This window comes from Phasianus colchicus, chromosome 11 (genome assembly GCF_987193195.1).
Source record: "Phasianus colchicus chromosome 11, bPhaCol1.hap1.1, whole genome shotgun sequence".
In the NCBI taxonomy this organism is placed as follows: domain Eukaryota; kingdom Metazoa; phylum Chordata; class Aves; order Galliformes; family Phasianidae; genus Phasianus; species Phasianus colchicus.
In genome coordinates, this window is record NC_143446.1 from 788,106 (window position 1) to 809,556 (window position 21,451).

General features: G+C 42.2%; 1 pseudogene across 1 annotated transcript; it reads right to left on the bottom strand.

Annotated features, from left to right (window-relative positions):
* Positions 1-14,319: 14,319 nt before the first annotated feature.
* Positions 14,320-21,366, bottom strand: LOC149916346 (uncharacterized; annotated as a pseudogene). The gene is made up of 2 exons (XR_016470205.1): positions 17,879-21,366; positions 14,320-17,645 (listed from the first exon to the last, which is right to left on the bottom strand). The product of XR_016470205.1 is annotated as an uncharacterized LOC149916346 (transcript).
* Between the last annotated feature and the right edge of the window lie 85 nt (positions 21,367-21,451).

Sequence of the window (21,451 nt, forward strand, 5' to 3'; positions counted from 1 at the left end):
AAGACATGATCTAAATCTAGCCTTAGAAGTAGTTAGGTGAATTGATTGGAAGGAATTACACGGAAGAACCATAAGCTAATGTGCAGACAGCAAAGTTTATTACGGCACATTTCTGCACTAATGAGACTACCGTGGAACGAGAGTCTTTTTTTTTTCTATTATTCATTCTCTTGAGATTCCTCCAAAATATTCAGTGAACTCTATCTTAACATGAATGGAGCTCAGATAAACAGAAAAGATAAACAAGATCTAGTCTTCCAATATATTAAATTCACTTGGATTCCCATCTTTCTAGCTGGTGAGCACAACAAATTTCCTTATAAAATTATTTGTAATAGTAGTTTGCGATGCCTGGGAGGGATTCTTATTGACTTGGCTTACCAGAATGTTTATACCTAATTCAGCAACTACAGTTCTGATTCCTTCCCTCTTGGTGGAGGATTGGAATCATTGTATATCATTTAATTGCTTTCACAGTTATGATAGGACCCAATTAGGCTGTTTTTAATCTGTCTTTTTAAGTTAGACTCTAATTCAATAATCAAATATTTGTTTTTTAGAGACCCAGATGAGTCCTGATTGAATTACTCTAGGCCAGCAGATCTCAAGAAAAGCACAATTTCCAAATAGAATTGCTGTCCCCTTAAATGAGAGTGATAACCCTTAAATGAGGGTGAGGATGTGCATTGCTTGTACCTGTGTTTCCTGGCTTATCCACGGCTTTTCACTTGGTGTTCAGTCACTGGCTTGGGGAGTGACCTAGCAGTTCCAACACAGACAGGAAGACAGCTGTAGTTTTACATATTTTGGTGAAACTTTACAAAAATAAAAATGAAATAATGCATAGAAGATACATCTAAATGAACTTCACTTTTAGTACACGGGCATGTGTTTATTATCTATAGGGTCAATAGGATGATTAACTTATAAGATAAAGCTGTGAAGTTTTGAGGCAAGAAAATCAAATAATCAACAGGCAGAATCAATTAATTGCTAGTTAAAAAATAGTGAGAGCTATTCTTTTACTAAATATATTTTTCACTAAATTTATTTTTCACTAAATATACTTATGGTTTACCTTCTATGCCAATTAATTCTACTACTTCTGTTTTCTGTGGTGTATGAAGGGATATAGTACTCTAACATGGTCCAATGGAAAGTATGAATGCAAAAAAAAAAAAAAAAAAAAAAAAAGTTTGGATAAATTGTTCACAATTCATGGGAATTCGCTTTTTCAAGTCTCTGTCTAATCTCCACGCTTCTGATTAATCTCTATGCTTCTGATTAAGGCATTTAAATTGATCTATATAATGATAAAATTTTATATTCATATTTATTTTCTCTTATTGTGTTGAAAACAATCTAGATGATTACAAATAGTATAGAGTAGTATGTAAGATTTTTGCATTTCAAGAAAAAAACAACAGACTTCATTTTTACTTGGCAAACCAAAATCTCAAAATTTATTTGAGATGGCTGTAGCTTGTTTGACAGCAGCCAAATGGGTAGTCTTTGGCCTTGACTTGGTAAATAGCACAAGTAACAAAACTTTGAGTGTTACAGAATATTTTACTTTAACATTCATCTTAGCCTTCAGTCTTTAGTACATATGTAAGTCTTAAAGACTTAATAAAAATCCCTTGATGAAAACTCAGCAAGTTTTCTGATTGTACAAGGCAGGGAGGGGTGGCTGATACAGCGCTGCCATTTCACTCCAGCCTGGACAGGCTTGAGAGCTGGGTGGGGGGGAATTCTTGAGGTTCAACAAGGTCAAGGTTAGAGTCCTACACCTTAGCAGGAATAATGTTTTTCTTGAAGAACACATGATGATATACAAAATAGTACTCCAGAGGGATAATCTAATGGCTTCCTGACATTCTTTGACATCTTTGACGGCAAACCTCAAATTCCTGTTTTAGTACAGAAAAGTATTTCTATACCTCTGGAGAAAAAGCAAAGTTTTCTGGCTGGTAGATTCTAAAAGAATCTTTCAATTTATCAAGTGTTTATCTTCTTTCTTGTTTCTTGTTTTTGTTTTTTTTTTCAGACAGTTCTGACCTTTCAAATTGAAACATTATTTCCTTAAATATAACAAGCTCTGCGAAAATCCCCTGGATTTCACCTCACAATAGAAATCATAAGTCACTGAAAGAGAATATATATCCTTTTGCTCAACACAACAGAGAACTTTCCAATAGCCAAAAAACATTCTGCCTTTAAATTAAATTAATCTTCTTGGAAATATTACTCTTCCAACTCTCCTGTTCTGTATGTCAGCTACTGCTCAAAGCTGTCTACTGTTCCTCCTGTTAACCATACAGTTATTAAAACTTGGTATATGAATACCTTTTCATCATATTTATCCACAATAAATGAATGAGACTTCTCCCCATAGAATCTTTCTATGAAACTTTCCATCCCTCTGTCTTTCTGCTAAATCTCAAATAATCTGAACTGCAGTTCATTTAGATATTAGACCTCAGGTTCAGATAACATCCTTGAGGTAATAAAATGTTATTGTCTGACAGATCTAAAGTGATATGTTTCCTGTAGAAAATGCCATGGGGCACTTACACTGAAACTGAGAAGTGTTTTTCCTTCTCTTGCTGAGTGAGGGTTTAAATAGGAAATGCATATACACAGAGCAAAATTTGGAAGGTAACATTTCCCATCAGGTCTTTTCAGTATTACAGATACTAAACTGTACAATCAACGTAAGTGAAAGCAGATACCCGTGAGATGCTTGTCAGCATGATCAAGATGAGACATGAATGCTGTCTTCAAAGGGCAGCATGGTGACTTAGAATATTTTGAATATTAAAATATATTTTCTTCTTATAAAGTCAATTTTGTCTCTGTTTCTCCTTACGTATTTACTTTTGGCTAATGACTTAAAGCAATGAATGCAGCTACATGAATAGGTATTTAGATTTTTGAGTACCAGAGAACTTAGAAATAGACATGCTTGTATTCTGTTTTATGTGTTTTACTTGTAATCTGTTTTTGCTTCTCAGTACAATAGGCTCTCAAACCAGTCAGAGCAAGAAAAAGATTTTTAAGACTTGCATGTGCTGATTAAGGTGATTGAATTTTTTCTACTATTATTTTCCTTTTAGTTTAGCAATAAAGAAATACATTAAAAAAATGCAGTAGGGGAAAGATCTGCCCATGGATTTGTTGTATTTGTGCATATCTAAATAGCAGTACAGGCATCTTGTCATCCCAAGGACACCATGGAGTATTCCTATAATATAAAGAGAGATGATGGGGATTTTCTAATAACTAAATTGGAAATCAGAAATGTTACTTTTTTTTTTTTTTTTTCCCAATTTACCAGTTTGCAAGCAATGCCTCCTTTTCCATAAAGACAGCTCTTCAAGAAAGCCCATTTCTAACACTCACAGACCTGTGCAGAACACCGTTTTTCATAGATGACAGACAGTAACTTTACAATAACATCAGCCATTTCTTTCAACACTGTCACAAATACCATTCAACAACAAATAGCATTCAACTAGGCCTCAACTTCCTAATTTCATTGAAGCCTGTATACCTTTCATTCAGTGTTAACATTACTTGAAAAAAAGTGTTTGGACGTTACATTATATTATCCTCAGTTCATCGTGTTGTAGCAGATCTAATCTTTAATGAAAACGAGACATGTAGGAATCCTATTTGAACTTTTCTTTTATCTTCACACTTATTTCAAAAAGAAAGTCGTTGATTAAGCACACCTAGTGACAAACCAACATGTGATTATCATCTATAATAAATGATACTACTGCTTGGTAGTATAATTGTATTTGCTTTCTTGTTGCCTTTGCTTGCTTCATCCACACCAGTAGATGTGTTGAGAAAACTGACTGGGAGAAAAGAGGTCATTCCCTGGTCCTGGTTACAAAGACAGCACAGACACAGCCCATGGTGACTGAAAAACAAGGAATAAAGAGGTTCAAGACTGTACTGCAAAAGTGTATTGCAACTGCAGGTTGCTTAAAGAAGTAGAAGCAAAGGGAATGTCCACAGGTTTGAAAAAGTGGCCTGCAACTACACAATATTCATTGTTTCAGAAAGGAGATTTAACGATGCAAAATCTTTGGCAAGAAAACAGTTGTTTTTAGGGATCAAATAGAGAGAGAAATAGTGCTGGGGACCTAGACTCCTTTTAGGACATAATACTTGTCTTGTCTCTACACATGAAAATATTTTAAATTACTAGCTGAGAGATCAGGGGTCCTGAACCATGGTATGTTCATTATTGTTGATTGCATGTACTGTGTCATATCACTTAAAAAATTAAAAACATTAATGGCACTGAAATTTCAAACTGGGTGCACGTACCACTGTGCATAACAACTGACAAGCTATTATCTACGTTGATTAAAACTCTTAGTGCTAGTGTTTTAGCTTCTCCAAAAGCAAGGAATAAACAATTTGAATGTAGGCTTTATCAGTATTTGTACTTGTAATAAAACCAGGAATATTCATAGAATCATAGAATTTTTTTTTGAGTTGGAAGGGACTCTTACAGACCATTGAGTCCAGTTCCCCAGTAATGAACAGGGACACCCACAGAGGTCAGAGACCTCAGAGGCCTGTCCAGCCTGACCATGAATATCTCCCCACTGCCATAATGTTGTCTTGCCCCAGACCTATACAAGACTACAAAGTGAGTCACCAGCTCTGGATTCCTACTTAGGAGGGGTTTGCCATCAAGATAGACAGCAAGTCTCCATGTAACCCTCTCCTCTAGGCATCAGCCCTGGGAAACATGCTGCCAAATATTCTTCAGAAAAGCATCTTAGAGAGGTTTCTGTGAGCAGATGGGGGACATTTGATGAAGCAAACGGATGCTGGGTAAGCAGTAATTCTCACTCAACAACCAGCCTGGGGGCTCCGTTCTTTCTTCATTTCCATTCTTTCTGATGGAAATGTCCTTGAAACTTAATTGAGTTTGCATGGAATTTTACACTTTTTGGATTTCTAATCTTTCTCATCATTAATCCTTAAATATGTGTTCCACAATACCACTAACCAATTATAGAAAAATAATTTACAATAATCATGTATCAAACTTTTTTAAAATTCTATTTGGAAGGTAGGAGACCTAATTACAGGCATGGGACTTTAATGGATGTGCTGAAAACTGAAACTCAATATCTACTTTTTCATTGCTCTTCAGCAACCTGAGCAAATAGATTACCTCCTGTGATAGGTTTCTGACAGTCCCTCTTAGTTTGACAGTTATTTTAGAGAGAGTCACTTTTGTATATAATGAAAGGAAAAGTGGCCAAGCATACGTCCATATTTTATGTTTCTTAAAACTTAAAAGCTAGAGGAAAGACTCCATTTTTAGTCATGCCATTTTAAATTCAGAGTATTTGTACTGTCCGCCAGGTTTACATCAATGACACAGAATGGCATCTAGCCCAAGGGCTGAGTTACATTTCTTGCACAGGAAGGGCAGCTTTTATAATTGAGTGTATCAGTTACTGCTTTGAACTTTTTTTGTGTTACTACATTCATGTGAAAATATGATGTGCATTTTCGCATCTTCTATGTATGCCAAAAGAATTAAAAGCAATTTCTATCGAAGTGTTTCCTTGAAATTGCAACATAAAAAATATATAAATATTAAAAACAATAAAACAAAACATTTTCTCCCAGAAATACCAGGACTCTTAGAAATACCTCACGTTTCATCTCAAGAATACTGCTTTCCACTCCTCAAGATCACACTGACTCCCATCACAATGGCCTTTTCTCCCACATACACCAGCTTTCTCCCAAATACACGACATTTTCTCCCACCTACACCCGTTTTCTCCCAAAGATGGGACATATTCTCCCAGAAATGCCAGCTTATTCTTTAAAAAACGGCCTTTTTTTTCCCAAAATACCAGCTTTCTCACAAACACCTGTCCTTTTCCAACCAAGTCTGCTACTATCTCCCAGAAACAGCCGGTTTCCGAGAAATACCTGACGTTTGCTCTCCCAAATACTACTTGACACTCCTCCAGAGGACATTGTCTCCCCTATTTACCACGTTTTCTCCCCAAGAGACCACTTGGCACACCAAAAAGACCACCGTTGCTCTCCAGTACAAGATCTTCTTTCCCACCGGTTCCCACTTTTCTCCCCCAGCTATGTCATTTCCTCCCAGAAATGCCACTTTTCCCTTGGAAATTTCACCTTCTCTTCCAAAAAGAGGAGATTTGCTCCCAGAAATACCCCTTCTCTTACAACTGCCACACGCTTTCTCCCCAAAAAGCCTCCATGACAATGCCAAATGGGACACTTGCAGCCAAGAAGAGGACACCTTCTCTCAGAAAGACCACTTTTCTCCCCAAGAGAGGAGATTTTCTCCCAATTGGATGACATTTGCTGTAAGAAAGACCTGTTCCTTCCAGACATACCAGCATTCCCCGAAACAGAGGATATTTTCCCCCGGAAATACCATCTTTTCTCCCAGAAATGCCAGCTTTGTCAAAGATATATGAACTTTTCTTCCAAATCCATGATATTTTCTCCCAGAAATATCAGTTTCCTTCTTCTCCAAAAAATACAACGCTCCAATACCCAATATGTCATTTTCAGCCAAAATTATCACATTTTCTGACAGAAAAACCAGCTTTCTTCCAAAAATATGACATTATCTCAACCAAATACCACCATTCTCCCACAGAGATGGCATTTCATCCCACAAGTACTACTTCACACTCCACACGATGATACTTTCCATCAAGAATAGGGCATTGGACCACAGAAATACCAGCTTTCTGCCTAAGAGATGACATTTTCTCCCAGAAATACCACTTTTCTCCCAGAAATACAGGAACTTTTCTGCCAGAAACACCATGCTCATCCTCTCCAGATGTTGTTTTCACCCCAAACACTAGGACACCTTTCCTCTCACTACTCCCTGCTTTTTCAAAACTAGATGGTCTTCCCTCCCAGAAATACTAGCATTCTCTGCAAGATGGGACCTTTTCCAACCAAAGATGGTAGAGTATCCCAGAAATAGCACTTTTCTTCATCAGAACTGTCATTTTCTCCAAAAAAATACTACTTTCAACTGTTCCAGGTGACATTTGCAGCCAAACATAGGAGAGATTCTCCACAAAGTACTACTTTTCTCTCACGTCGATTGCATTTCCTCCCAGAAATACCACATTGCAACTCGAAAGACCACATTTCCCTCCAGAAATACACTATTTTTGCCCGGAAATACCAGCCTTCTCCCAAAAGAGAGGACATTTTCGACCAGAAAGACCACTTTTCTAATCCTCCCTATTGCGGTTTCCTCCAAAAATAGATTTCCTTCCAGACATACCAGCATTCTCTCAAAGAGAGGACATTTCCCCCCGGAAATACCATCTTTTCTCCCAGAAATACCTTTTCTCCCAGAAATAGCTCTCTTACAAATACTTCACATTTCCTCCCCATTATACTACTTCACACTCCTAACTATCAGACGGCCGTTTCATCTCCCAAAGGGGTGACATTTCCTGCCAGAAAGACCAGTTGTCTCTTCAGTATAGGATGTTTTCCCCCAGAAATACCAGCTTTTTCACAGATAAATGACCTCACCCCCCTTCCTGAAAATATGTGACTGTCTCCTGGGAATACCACTTTTCTTAGAAATGCCTCATGCTTTCTCCAAACAATACGACATTGCAATCCTCCAGATGACATTTTCTCCAAAAAGAGGACATTTTCTCCCACAGTACCAGCTGTTTCCCAAGCATATGATATTTTCTCCAGAAATACCAACTTTCTCCCAAATAGATGACATTTTCTCTCCAAAATGCTCATTTTTCACAAAAAGGACGGCATTTTCTTCCAAAAATAAGACGCTATCTCCCACAAATACGAGCTGACTCCCATCACATAACATTTTCTCCCAGAAATGCAACTTTTCGCCCAAACTCATGACATTTTCCCCCACAACTACCACATTTCAATCCTAAATAGGACACTTTCTTCCAGACATATGGTATTTCCTCCCGGAAATACCACCGTTCTCCCAAATACATGACATTTGCTCCCACAAGAACTACTTTTCCATTTCCGAAATCAGACATTTTCTCCCCAAAGAAGGATATTTTCTCCCTGAAAAAAACAGGTTTCTCCCCTCATAGATGACATTTTCCAATGGAAATACAGACAGTATTCTTACATATCCTTCATGTTTCATCCACAAAATACTACATGACAATACCAAATGTCGCTTATTCCAACAAAAATAGGATCTTTTCTCCCAGAAATACCACTATTCTCCCAAATAGATGACATTTTCTACCACAAGAACTACTTCACACTCCTCGGGATAATATGGCCTTGTATCACAGAAATACCATTTTTCAGCCTAAGAGATGACTTTTTCTCCCAGAAATACCACTTTTCTCACAAATACATGATTTTTTCTTCCAGAAACACCTTTCTCATCCCCTCAATATCTTGTTTTCACCCAAAACACTAGGATGTTTCCTCTCACTACTCCGTGTTTTTTCAAAAATATATAATATTCTATCCCAGAAATACGAGCATTCTCTGAAATATGTGACCTTTTCCAACAAATGATGTTACAATCTCCCAGAAATAGAAGCTTTCTTAAGAATAACTCACATTTTCTCCAAAAAATACTACTTTAAACTGTGCAAGATGACATTTTCAGCCAAACATAGGATAGATTCTCCCCGAAGTACCGCTTTTCTCTCCTGTATGTTTCATTTTCTCCCAGAAATACTACATTTCAACCCAACATACGACACTTCCGTCCAGAAATATCATATTTTCGCCCAGAAATATCAGCCTTCTCCCAAAACAGAGGGCATTTTCTGCCAGAAATACCACTGCTCTATCCTTAATATTACAGTTTCCTCCAATAAAATACTTCCTTCCAGACATACCAGCATTCTCAAAATTATAGGACATTGTCCACCAGAAATATGGTGCTTTCGCCCAGAAATACCAGCTTTCTTAGAAATACTTCCAATTTCCTCCCAATTATACTACTTCACACTCCTAACAATATGGCTTTTTATCAAAGAAATACCATTTGACTCCCTAATCTGTGACTTTCACCAAAAATACCAGTTGTCTCTTCAATCTAGGATATTTCCTCCCAGAAATACCAGCTTTCTCCCAAATCTATGACATTTTCTCCCAGGAATGCCCGTTTTTTTTTCCCTACACTGTGGCATTTTTACCAGAAATACCAGCTTTTCACTCCAAAAATATGACACTGTCTCCCAGAAATACCACTTGTCTTGGCAATCCCTTTTATTTTCACCCAAGTGTACTACTTTGCACTCTGCAAAATGACCCTTATGCCCAATAATACAGCTTTTTATCAGACAAATACCATTTTACTCCCAAATATATGACATGTAAGGACAGAAATACCATCTTACTCCCAAATGTGTGACATTTTCTCCCAGAAATACCAGGACTCTTAGAAATACCTCACGTTTCATCTCAAGAATACTACCTGATGCTCCTCAGGATCACACTTACTCCCATCAAAATAGCCTTTTCTCCCAGATAGACCAGGTTTCTCCCAACGATGGCATATATTCCCCCAGAAATACCAGCTTATTCTTAAAAAAATACGGTCTTTTTTTCCCAAAATACTAGCTCTCTCACAAACACCCGTCCTTTTCCAACCAAGTCTGCTACTATCTCCCAGAAACAGCCGGTTTCCGAGAAATACCTGACGTTTGCTCTCCCAAATACTACTTCACACTCCTCCAGAGGACATTGTCTCCCCTATTTACCATGTTTTCTCCCCAAGAGACCTCTTGGCACACCAAAATGACCACCGTTGCTCTCCAATACAAGACATTCTTTCCCACCGGTTCCCACTTTTCTCCTCCAGCTATGTCATTTCCTCCCAGAAATGCCACTTTTCCCTTGGAAATTTCACCTTCTCTTCCAAAAAGAGGAGAAATACCCCTTCTCTTACAACTGCCACATGCTTTCTCCCAAAAAGCCTCCATGACAATGCCAAATGGGACACTTGCAATCAAGAAGAGGACACCTTCTCTCAGAAAGACCAGTTTTCTCCCCAAGAGAGCAGGTTTTCTCCCAATTGGATGACAGTTTTGGGAAGAAAGGCCTGTTTTCTTCCCTCAAGAGGACATTTTCTTCCCCAAAGATGATATTTTCTCCCAGAAGTACCGCTACTCTTAGAAACACCTCCATTTCCTCCCAAATCTGCAACATGACACGCCTCATGATGACACTTACTCCCCGATTTGGGGCTTTTTCTCCCAGAAATACCATTTTGATCCCAAAGAGATGGCCTTTTCCCTCTCAAGCATCTGTTTTCTCACCAATACCTGGCATTTTCTCCCAGAAATACCAGCTTTCTCACGGATACATGACCTTCTCCCCCCCACATCAGACATTTTCTCCCAGAAATATGTCATTTGAGCACAGAGATCAAGTCTCCCCGAAAAAGCACTTTTCTGAGAAATACCTGACATTTTCTCTCCAAAATACTACTTGACACTCCTCCAGTGGACATTTTCTCCCGTGTTTACCATATTTTCTCCCCGAGACCACTTGGCACACCAAAAATACCGCAGTTGCTCTCCTCTACAAGACAGTCTTTCCCACCGTTTCCCACTTTTCTCCCTCATTTATCTCATTTGCTCCCTGAAGTTCCAGCTTTCTCCTCATTCGATGACATTTTCTCCCAGAAATTCCCGTTTTTCACCCAGAGGATGGCATCTTCTTCCAAAAAGAACACATTAGCTCCCAGAATATGGGAGGAAATGAAGTATGATGAATTCGCACGATCTCATTATCGAATTTACGCTACTTTGCTCTCGTTGGTGGACAGCTCCACTCTCTGTTAACCTCTACGGAGAGTTTGCAGTTGCTGGCAGGTACATCGCGGTTCTCCCCGAACGCCGCTTGCAGCCGTCAGCAGCGGTCTCGTCTCTCTCGGATGCCGAGAAAGGGCGACTTCAGCCGGGTGCTTTTCTCCAACGAGCGGCTTCTTCTGCGCACATCGCAAAGGAGCGGTTCTGACTTCTCCTTGTGTCCATGCATTCTGCACAAGCTTCTCTCTCATTCTTATGTCTTTCCCTTGATTCCTAGCGACATTTCGTTTTGGTGCACTTATCCGATGCTACACTGCAGCATTCTGTGACAAAAAGAGTAGATGGGAAATGCCCCTCTAAACAGGCAGCTAGAAGTTCCAGGAGAGACACACGTTGTGCTTTCGGGGAGGGCGTTATAAAAAGTCGAGAGCTGAGGATTCTTTCCTGCGGAGAAAAACACCCCTGTTTTCAGGAAATGCAGTATGTTGAATTCGCACGAACTCGGCATCGCAATTTCGCTTTAACGCTCTCGTGGGTCGAAAGTGGCACTCGCGCTGATCCGCTACGGAGAGTTTGCAGTTGCTGGCCGGTACATCGCGGTTCTCCCCGAACGCCGCTTTCTTTCCTGCGGACAAAAAACCCCCTGTTGCCATGTGAACAGGCAGAAACCGCCACGCTGTACTACGTAGGAAGTGCTTATATCCTTCCTTCGACTGACAGTTGGTATTCGCCAGGAGTACAACCATGCAGTCCAAAATTCGAAATTACTCAGAAAAAGGGCAAAACTAGTCGAAAAATATACTATCTGTGAGAAAAAGAGATATTTCACCTAAAAATGGTATATCTGTGGGAAATTATCAGTTTTTCTATTTTTTCGGAGAAATAAAGATGAGTATCTAGAGAAGAAGAGCATACGAACGAAAAATTCCAATTAGGGGAGAAAATTGTCATATTCCAGAAAAATAAAGCATATTCTCACATGCAATGCACTATTTCTGAATGAAAATGCCACATTCTATTGAGAAAATTCGTCAAACCAGATTGTCTCGGTCAAAGGATGGTATGCTATCGCTCTCCACTTGCTCAGGTTGCCCTTGCTGGTCCCATCTGTATACCAGGCATCTTCAGGGATAGGATATCTCCCCTCCTGAACGGGGCTCTTCTCTGGTGGAGCGACCAGTGTTTCTTTTGGTGCATCACTGTGATACGCCACTGGGTCTAGGATCTTCTGAAGTTCTTCTTTTAAGGGCGATGAAGACAGACTGCTCCTTTGGCTGAGGTAGGCGACCCATTGTGCGACTGTTTGTGCTTGGGCCACCCCTGTCTTAGGAAGGTGGGTCAGATCTTTCACCCACCCCTGAATCGGCAGAGTGGTCTTAACCCAAACGGATGAAGTTATAGTTATTGGCTCTACTGCCTGTAATGCTGAATAGGCAGCCAATAACTGTTTTTCAATCATACTGTATCTTTCTTCTGCTCCATGCCAGACCTGAGACCAGAAACCAATGGGGATCCAAACAGAACTCTGGCGTTGCCACAGGCCCCAACCAAAGCCATCTTGAGTAACGTGAGCAACCAACTCAGCTGGGAGGGTAGGATCGAATATACCCAATGCCTGGGCTTGTTTAACTGCCAGTTTGGCCTGTTGGAAAGCATCCTGTTCTGTTTTCCCCCAGTTAGCAGCTGCACTAGGTGAGGTATAAAGGAACACCAGTAACCCAATACACCTAGAAACTCTTGCAGCTGCTTCGATGTTGTAGGGACTGGGAACGCCTGAACCTTATCTATGACAGCACTGGGTAGTACTTTGGTCTTTCCTGACCAAACCACCCGCAGGAATTTTACAGACAGGCCTGGACCTTGCACCTTTTGGGGATTTATAGCCCATCCCCTCTGTTGTAAATAGGCAGTTAATGAATCTGCTGCCTGCCCTACTGCCTCCAGTGAGTCAGATGTCAGCAGGAGATCATCAGTATAATGATACAGGTTAACATCATCAGGTTTTTTCCAGTCAGCCAATCAGGTCACGCGCCACTAGATTTTCACAATATGTTGGTGAATGCATGTACCCCTGTGGCAGGACCTGAAAGGTCCACTGCCTACCTCCCCATGTAAACACAAATTGATCATGCGATTCCTCAGCAATTGGGATACTGAAGAACACAGTTGCTAAATCTAGGACACAATGATAGGTATTTATCTCCCTACTCAATGTATCCATTAAGGAGGCAATACTGGGTACAGCCACATGAATAGGAGGCATGACCTTATTTAATTCTCTGTGATCTACTGTCATTCTCCACGTGCCATCTGACTTTCACACTGACCATATGGGGGAATTACATGGGCTGTGTGCAGGTCTTATAACGCCCACTTTTTCTAATTCCTGCGCTGTTCTCAATATTTCATCTTGCCCACCTGGGTGTCCGTACTGTCTTACATTAGTAATCCAGCACGGTTTCAGCAGGCAAATAGGCCTGTGTTTCACATGGCCTCTTAATATTGCCTGCACCACCCGGATACTGATACATCTCTGCTGAAGTCTGAACTCTCCCACAGTTGTCTGGAGAGCCAGACCCCATAGAATATCTATGCCCAAGATATATTCCTGGACTGGGGCAATTATACTCCCAGGGTGGGAGATGTCCAACCCCCAGTTTCAACCATGTTTGGCTGACAGGAATAGTCTGTCCCCCAAAACCACCAATCATCACTCTGTCTCCATCAAATTTGGTAGGATCTCCATAGATAATTGATGTTTCTGCTCCAGTGTTCACTAATGCCATAACTCTTTGAATATTTTTTCGGGACCAATAAATTGTTAATTCTACATAAAGCCTCCAGTCCTGTCTGGAGGCCGCAGGGGGACTAACATCCCTCATCACGCCATGAATTGAGCTATGGCCAATTCTTTTGCTTCTGGTGGCTCAGGCATTGTAGTCCGAGACACCTGAGGTGGCTTTTTTTTTTTCCTATTAGGAACAACGAAATCTTCTAGGTTCCACATTGTTCTTGGCATTCTCTCTATAACCCTTACCCTTGGTTTCTTAGGGTAGGTCTGAAATTTTTGGTTGTCCTTTACTTGTCTCCAAAGCTGGAGAAGGATATGGTTGGGCTGGCGGTCAATCTTAGCAAATTGGACCCCAGCCCAAATTATGTCATTAAACATTTGTTTTTGGGAGACCCTTATGGGTCCCGATTGAGGAGCTCGAGTAGCCACCATCTTGGTTTTAGACACTGGCGGGACCTCGGCTTCTTCTAATGTCTGAATACTGCATCTATTCTGCAGGCGTTCTTCTTCTCCTAGGTCAGCCACTAACTGCTGGACTACCGCTTCTGAGGCCACTAGGGGATTTAATATAGAGACCAAAGTACTGTACAGATGGGAAGGAGCTTGTTGTAGAATCAAGTCTCTCATCCCTGCTGCGAATTTGACCATATCAGGGCCATCAAATGTGACTTCATAAATTGCTTCCCTTACACACAGTTAACAGATATAATTTTGAAGGTCCTCCATGGAGGACCACATCTCTGTATGTAAAGGTATATCAGATTTATTGAGCCATACCATATGGCAGGCCGCCATTAACCATTCTATTATAGAATGGTTTTCATCAAGATATTGATTACCCGCATATAACCTCCGCCTGAGAGCAGGATGGACAGTCATAGTAGCCAACTTGGCTATTTCCAGGCCATTCACCAAAACACTTTCTGCCCCAGAATCCCACAGTCTTAATAACCAAGCTGGCACACTTTCTCTAGGTTTCTGCCTAAATTGCTGTACTAAGTCCATCAGTTCTGTTGCCGTGTACAGCTGGGCTGTTACATGCAAGTGAGTCTGGGCAGGGGGCCACTGATCAGGCGACACCCCTGCCGGTCTGTCCTGTACTTTTTTTTTTTTTTTGAGTTATAACAGGACAGACTTCTAGTGGATCTGTCAGAATCGGAGATTCGAGATCTGATTTAGATTTTTTATTTTCCTGATCAACAGTCTGTTGATACAGGAGCCTGGTCATTGTTTATTGAGATGTTACTAACTTGACCTATTGGAAGATGCAGAATTGGGTTTTATCCTGTTAATATGCCAAGTTCTTGTCTTAACTTTTCAATACAATCTTTCAAAAGTTCATTTTCATTCACTAAAGTATTATTCCTCATTTCAGTGTGATTTAAAGCATTTAATAGTGGCCATACCACTGTAGAAGCAGCTAATTGCCTTTCTCTTGTGATTAATATATCTTTGCCTAGTCCCTGAAAGTAATCTCCCCATATCGCGTGGCAGATGTTTCCCACAGCACGTAGGGGACCCCATTTTCCAATGATAACTGCCATTTCATAATAAGTGGATCCCACAAATCCTGGGATCTGCCCTGGAATCATTTTATCTAGGGGGGTAGTATTCTCCCCCTTGACCCATTTATACAAATTCCAGAGAAAGGACATGATGTAAATTTTAGTATATTTGGCTTGCTTGCCCGGCTCGCCAAGTGTATAATCAAAGAACATTAAGATAGTGTATAATCAAGGAAAACTGTATAAAGGAATATGGTATAATCAAATAATATTAACATGTTATAATAATGAAATAAACAAGAGAGTTAGGCAAAGCAAGACAAAGAGAAGAGATAGGATACTTACCCATACTGTGGGCTCGCTCAGGAAACTCCAGTGGAGTGGATCTCCAGAAGAGAGATCCTTCCCCACTGGTAGTCAGCTCTTAAATGGGTCTAGAAGAGGTGCAGCCAGGATCCACCCCTTCCTGCAGCACAGGTGAATTGCTTTCACCTGTGCTCTCCTGGCTGACTTATTGCTCACCTCAGGTGATCAATCAGAGGTTCAGGCGATGACTCAGCAGTTTCCATACAGACCTTTCTCTCCAGCAGCAGTGTAGAGGGTGTTCTTTACATCCTGTCCTATCTGTACAGAAAGCACGGGCTATCTCTTGTTTAATCTGTTCAAAAGCCTGCTGCTGTTCAAGACCCCACAAAAAATTGTTCTTCTTTTGTGTCACCTGATACAGGGAGCTTACTATGAGGCTGTAGTTTGGTATGTGCATTCTCCAAAAGCCCACTACACACAGAAAAGACTGTGTCTCTTTCTTACTAGTAGGTGGAGACATAGTGGTGTTTTTGTCAATCACATCTCCTGGGATGTGACAGTGCCCATCTTACCATTTTACTCCTAGAAATTTAATTTCTTGGGCAGGTCCCTTCATTTTGTTTCAATTAAAAGCACGCAGAAGGATTTGGATTATTTGCTCTCCTTTCTTAAATACTTCCTCTGCTGTATTGCCCACACAGCAATGTCATCAATGTCCTGCAGGTGCTCAGGAGCACCACCCTGTTCCAATGTGCTTTGGACCCATGGCAAATGATCAGGCTGTGTTTCCACCCCTGGGGCAAATGACTTCATGTGTACTTGTAGAATCAAAGAATATTAAGATGTTATAAAAATGAAATAAACAAGAGAGTTAGGCAAAGCAAGACAAAGAGAATAGATAGGATGCTTACCCATATTGTGGGCTTGCTCAGGAAACTCCAGTGGAGTGGATCTCCAGAAGAGATCCTTCCCTACCAGTAGTCAGCTCTTAAATGGGTCTAGGAGAGGTGCAGCCAGGATCCACCCCTTCCTGCTGCACAGGTGAATTGCTTTCACCTGTGCTTCCCTGGCTGACTCATTGCTCGCCTCAGGTGATCAATCAGAGGTTCAGGCGATGACTCAGTAGTTCCCATACAATACTGAACACCCCTCCAAATAAAAGCAAACTGTAGCCTGCATTCTGTGGCTAACAGAAATGGAGAAGAATGCATTAGCAAGGTCAATGGTGGCATACCATTTGGCTGCTTTAGACTCCAGTTCATACTGGAGTTCTAACATATCTGGCACAGCAGCACTCAGTGGGGGTGTGACTTCATTCAGGCCGCAGTAATCTACTATCAGCCTCCACTCTCTGCTGGCTTTATGCACCGACCATATGGGACTGTTAAATTGTGATTGGGTTCTACTGATCTCTCTCTGACTCTCTAGCTGATGAATCAGCTTATGAATGGGGAGTAAGGAATCCCTGTTGGTGCGGTACTGCTGTCTGTGTACTGTTTTTGTACCAATGGGTACCTGCTGCTCTTTTACCTCCACAACAGATGGATCTTCTGGCAGGCCTGACAAGACAGTCAGCTGCTTAATGCTGTCTGTATCTACAGCAGCTATTCCAAAAGCCCATCAGTATCCCTGGGGATCCTTGAAGTATCCCCTTCTAAGATAATCTATACCGAGTATGCATTGAGCCTCCTATCCAGTTACTATAGGATGCTTCCACCCGTGAGGCTTATTTCCTCCTCCAACACAGTCAATTCCTGAGAGCCCTTATTAACTCCAGAAATATAAATCAGTTCCATCCCTTTATCCATCCCACAGTGTCCACTAGTGCCCTATATTCATGCGGTTCTGATGTGCCAGGCCATTGAATCCACACAGTCCGATACACTCTTTTATCCCTTTCCCCCCGGCTGAAGGCAAGGCCCCTCTATTTGTTACCTGCAGTAACGGGAGCAACTTCAGTGTGTTTGATCTGCTTTGTAATTCTCTCACCTGTGCTCATAGTGCAGGAGTGGGTTTGTTGTGCCACTTCTTCATGTCCTCTCCCATGCTCACATGAGTAGCTCCACAGGGCAGCACGAGACATACATTTAACTTCGATCCTTTGCTCAGTTAGGGGGGCATTTGCCTTTGACAGCTGAGACTTTAATAGTTTGACCACCTCCTTCAGCAGATTCTTTTGATCATCCTGGTCTTTGTCAGATGTTTCTGATTCTGCCACAGGTTTATCACAATTAATCACTAGGAACAATTCCTCCAGCATGCCATCCTGTCTCTTCTCCATTTTATCTAGTCTTTCTGTCATTTGGCAGATGGCTGATATGGAAGCATGGGATGATGGGAATTTTTGTTCAAAGTTTTGAAGTGTAAGAATCAGTTCAAAAATTGGGGGTCTTCTATCTAGGTCTTTGTATCTATTGATTGTTGCTACCAGTGAAATGGCATACCTTTCCAGTGCTGTTCTTGTGAGCATCTGCCATATTTTGGATGTGCTCGTCGCTCTCTCAGGAGATGGTCCTGGTATGGATCGTTAGGAACAAATGTAGGATCATACAGCACTTCCACTATGGCTGTTTCACTCAAATACCAGATGCCTTTCTCAACAGTTTTCCAGCTTCTTAGCCCAGGATCCAGATCGTCTCTGAAGGGATATCTTTACTTCCCAGCTAACAAGATTCGTTCCCAGAGAGTGGCGACTTCGTCCAGACATCTACTAATCCCTCTGTCAATAGCTGAGTCTTGGGTGATGTTTTCTAGTTAGCAGGTTTCATTACTATTTGGGGACACACTACTGGCCCCGTTGTCCCAACACTGAAGCAACCAGTGTTGCCTGTTAGTGGTAACAGTGACTCCCTCCTCATCACTTTCCTCTCCATGTCTCTTCCTTTTCTCAGTTGCCTTTCTTTGTGATGGTGGTTTTGAGCAGGGCCCCTTGCCTGGACCTTCCTCTACCTCCTCCACTTCTTCTTCTTTCTGTTCTAGACATGAGGACACGTTTCCATTTCTGGCCTTCCACAGGGGCCAGACATTCATACTGGTGCCTCCTGTGATTGATCAAGATTGACTTGGAGGCTTCCCCTTTTGGTTCGGATCTCGGTTTGGAAACTCTCTCTCTCCAGAATAGTATTATATAGAGATTGATAAGCACAAGCCAAGACCCAAATAAGCCATTCCTTTTCAGATATTTCTGAGCTGCACCATCCCTTACCCAAATGCTTGCTTAGTTCCTGAGGGTCCCACAGGTGTTCAAGAGTAAAATCCCATGACACCGGGGGTCCCCATGCTTCTAATCTCTTTCCTAAATCTCTCCATATTCCCTGCCACTCCACATTCTCTGGTTTTGGGGAAAGCTTCCTCCGCATAATGTAAAATTCTATTGCAGGGAATACATTCAGAGAGACTGATAGCACAATACCTAAGCTGGCACCCCGAACATGCGTAAGAAGCTGGGAAAAGCACCTGGAAATCAGTTCAAATGTCATATTATCTGTTAAATTTGCCGGGATGTATAGGATCCAGTGCCCTTAATTGGCTATAGGTGTGTGGAACTCTGATCCTGAACATGAGGAGCTTAAAAGGGAACCAATATATTCCAAGAAATATAATGATCCTTAGTCCTCTATACAATGCTCTTAGGATGAAGTAAAGATACTTATTTGCTCGCATTCTCCACCAATAATTGTCATGGGGTTATCCCTAGATATAAGTCCATGACAGGGGGCACAGGTCCAGGAAAAAAAGGAGAGAAGAAAAATAAAAGAAGGGGAACTAACAGTTTGCCACGCAACCCGGCTGGGGCGGCGTGATGCAGGCTGCGTGCACCGGGAGAGGGGGAAGGGCAGAAAGCTAGCAGATAGTTTTAACAAAGAGAAAGCACAAAGGCAACAATCTGAGGAAGAACAGTAATTTACTAAATTTAACCAAATCAAACAGAAGGAGAGAGACAAGAGTACCCAAAGTGCAAGGAAAAGCACGTGCCCTTCTCCACAGCGAACTGAGCCAGCTGAGCAGGGCCAGAGGGAAAGGCAGCTGGGGTCCTGTTCAGATCTCCACCTCATTTCCTCCTCATGCCACATCCTACAGGGATGCTGCTGTTCCCTTCCCATCAGAATACTCTAAATGCCCATAGGACGCAGTAAACAGAACCAGAACATTAACTATTTAACTCCAACTGTTTCACATGGAGTTCTGATGTGGAATACTGACCAAAAAAAAACACCAAACCCCAACAAACCCTAAGCCTAAGCCCAAACCTAAGCCTAACCCTAACACTAATTGGGCAATTGATGGTGCCTAAACCTAACCCTCCCCTAACCCTAACCCTAACCCTAACCATAACCATAACCATAACCTAACCCTAACTTAACCCTAACCCAGTGCCTAACCCTAACCCAAACCCTAATCGGGCAATTGATGGTGCCTAACCCTAATCCTAACCCTAATCCTACCCTAACCCACTACTATGTACTCCCCCTGACTTGTCTGTCCCTTCTTTTACAGGAAGTAAACTCTTCTTCTCTCCTGAAGCCTCAGCAAAATTTCCCTGTTCTTCTCTGCTGGTTCATTTTACAGCATAGGGAGACAGCCTGGTCCTGTGCCTCTAAGACTTCCTTCTTGAGGTCCCACCAGCCTTCCTGGACCCCCTTGCTCTTCAAGGCTGAATCCCAAGGGATCCTCCCTACTAGTATCCTGAATAATTCAAAGCCTGCCCTCCAGAAGCCCAGGGCAGGAGTTTTGCTGACCCCCCCTCCTGACTTCACCAAGAATAGAGAACTCTACCATCTCGTGGTCACTCCGCCCTACAGCTCCCAACCTCCACATCGCACACCAGTCCTACTCTGTTTGTGAACAGCAGCTCTAGCGGGGCACCTTCCTGGTGGGCTCTCTTACCAGCTGCGTCAGGAGGCACACATCTTCCACACACTCTAGAAACCTCCTAGACTGCTGCTTCTGCACTGTACTGTATCTCCCGCATATATCCAGGGAAGCTGAAGTCCCCCATGAGAATACAGGCTGGCAATTGCACCATTTCTGCCAGCTGCTCACAGAACACCTCATCTGTTTCTCCATTCTGGTTAGGCGGTCTGTAGTAGACCCCCACCAGGATGGCGGCAGTGTTGGCCCTCCCCCTGATCCTTACCCACAGGGACTCAACCTGATCATTCCCAGCCCCAAGCTCAACAACACTGAAACACTAACATAGAGAGCCATGCCACCACCCCTCCTTCCTTGCCTATCCCCTCCAAAGAGCTTATAGCCCTCCATTGTAGCAATACATGCGTGGGAGTCATGGCACGAGTCACCATTTGCCTGCTGCACAATGGCTTCCAGCTCCTCCTGCTTCTCGCAGATGCTGTGTGCATTGCCACAGCAATGCACTTCAGCTGAGACATTGCTGACACCCCCAACTCCTACATTCTTCCTCTTCATACCTAATTCAAAGCTCTCAAGCTAGCATAAAGTACTCTCAGCACCAGTGATGACATGCCTACAGTACTGTGTTCAGTTCTGGGCTCTTAACTACAAGAAAGACATGGAGGCCCTGCAGTGTGTCAGGGCAACGGGGCAGGAAGGGGTCCAGAACAAAAGTCCCATGAGGAGCGGCAGAGTGAACTGCGGTTGTTCAGTCGAAAGGAGGCTCAGGGGAGGCCTCACCACTCTGTATAACTCTCTGAAAGAAGGATGTAGCGAGGACGAGGTCGGCCTCTTCTCCCAGGTAACAGTGATGGGACGAGGGGGAAAGGTCTCAAGTTGCATCAGAAAAGGTCCCCGTTGGATATTAGGAAGAACACCTTTGCTGAAAGAGCAGTTGGGCACTGGCACAGCTGCCTGGGGAACTGGGGGAGTCAGTGTCCATGGAGGTGTTCCAGGACTGTGGGGATGTGGCACTGAGGGACCTGGGCGGGGGGGGTGGAAGGTGGGACTTGGTGATCTTAGAGGTCTTTGCCAACCATACGGATTCTGTGATTCTGCGAATTGAGTCATTCATTGTAACGAGAGGTAATCAGCAGCAAACAACC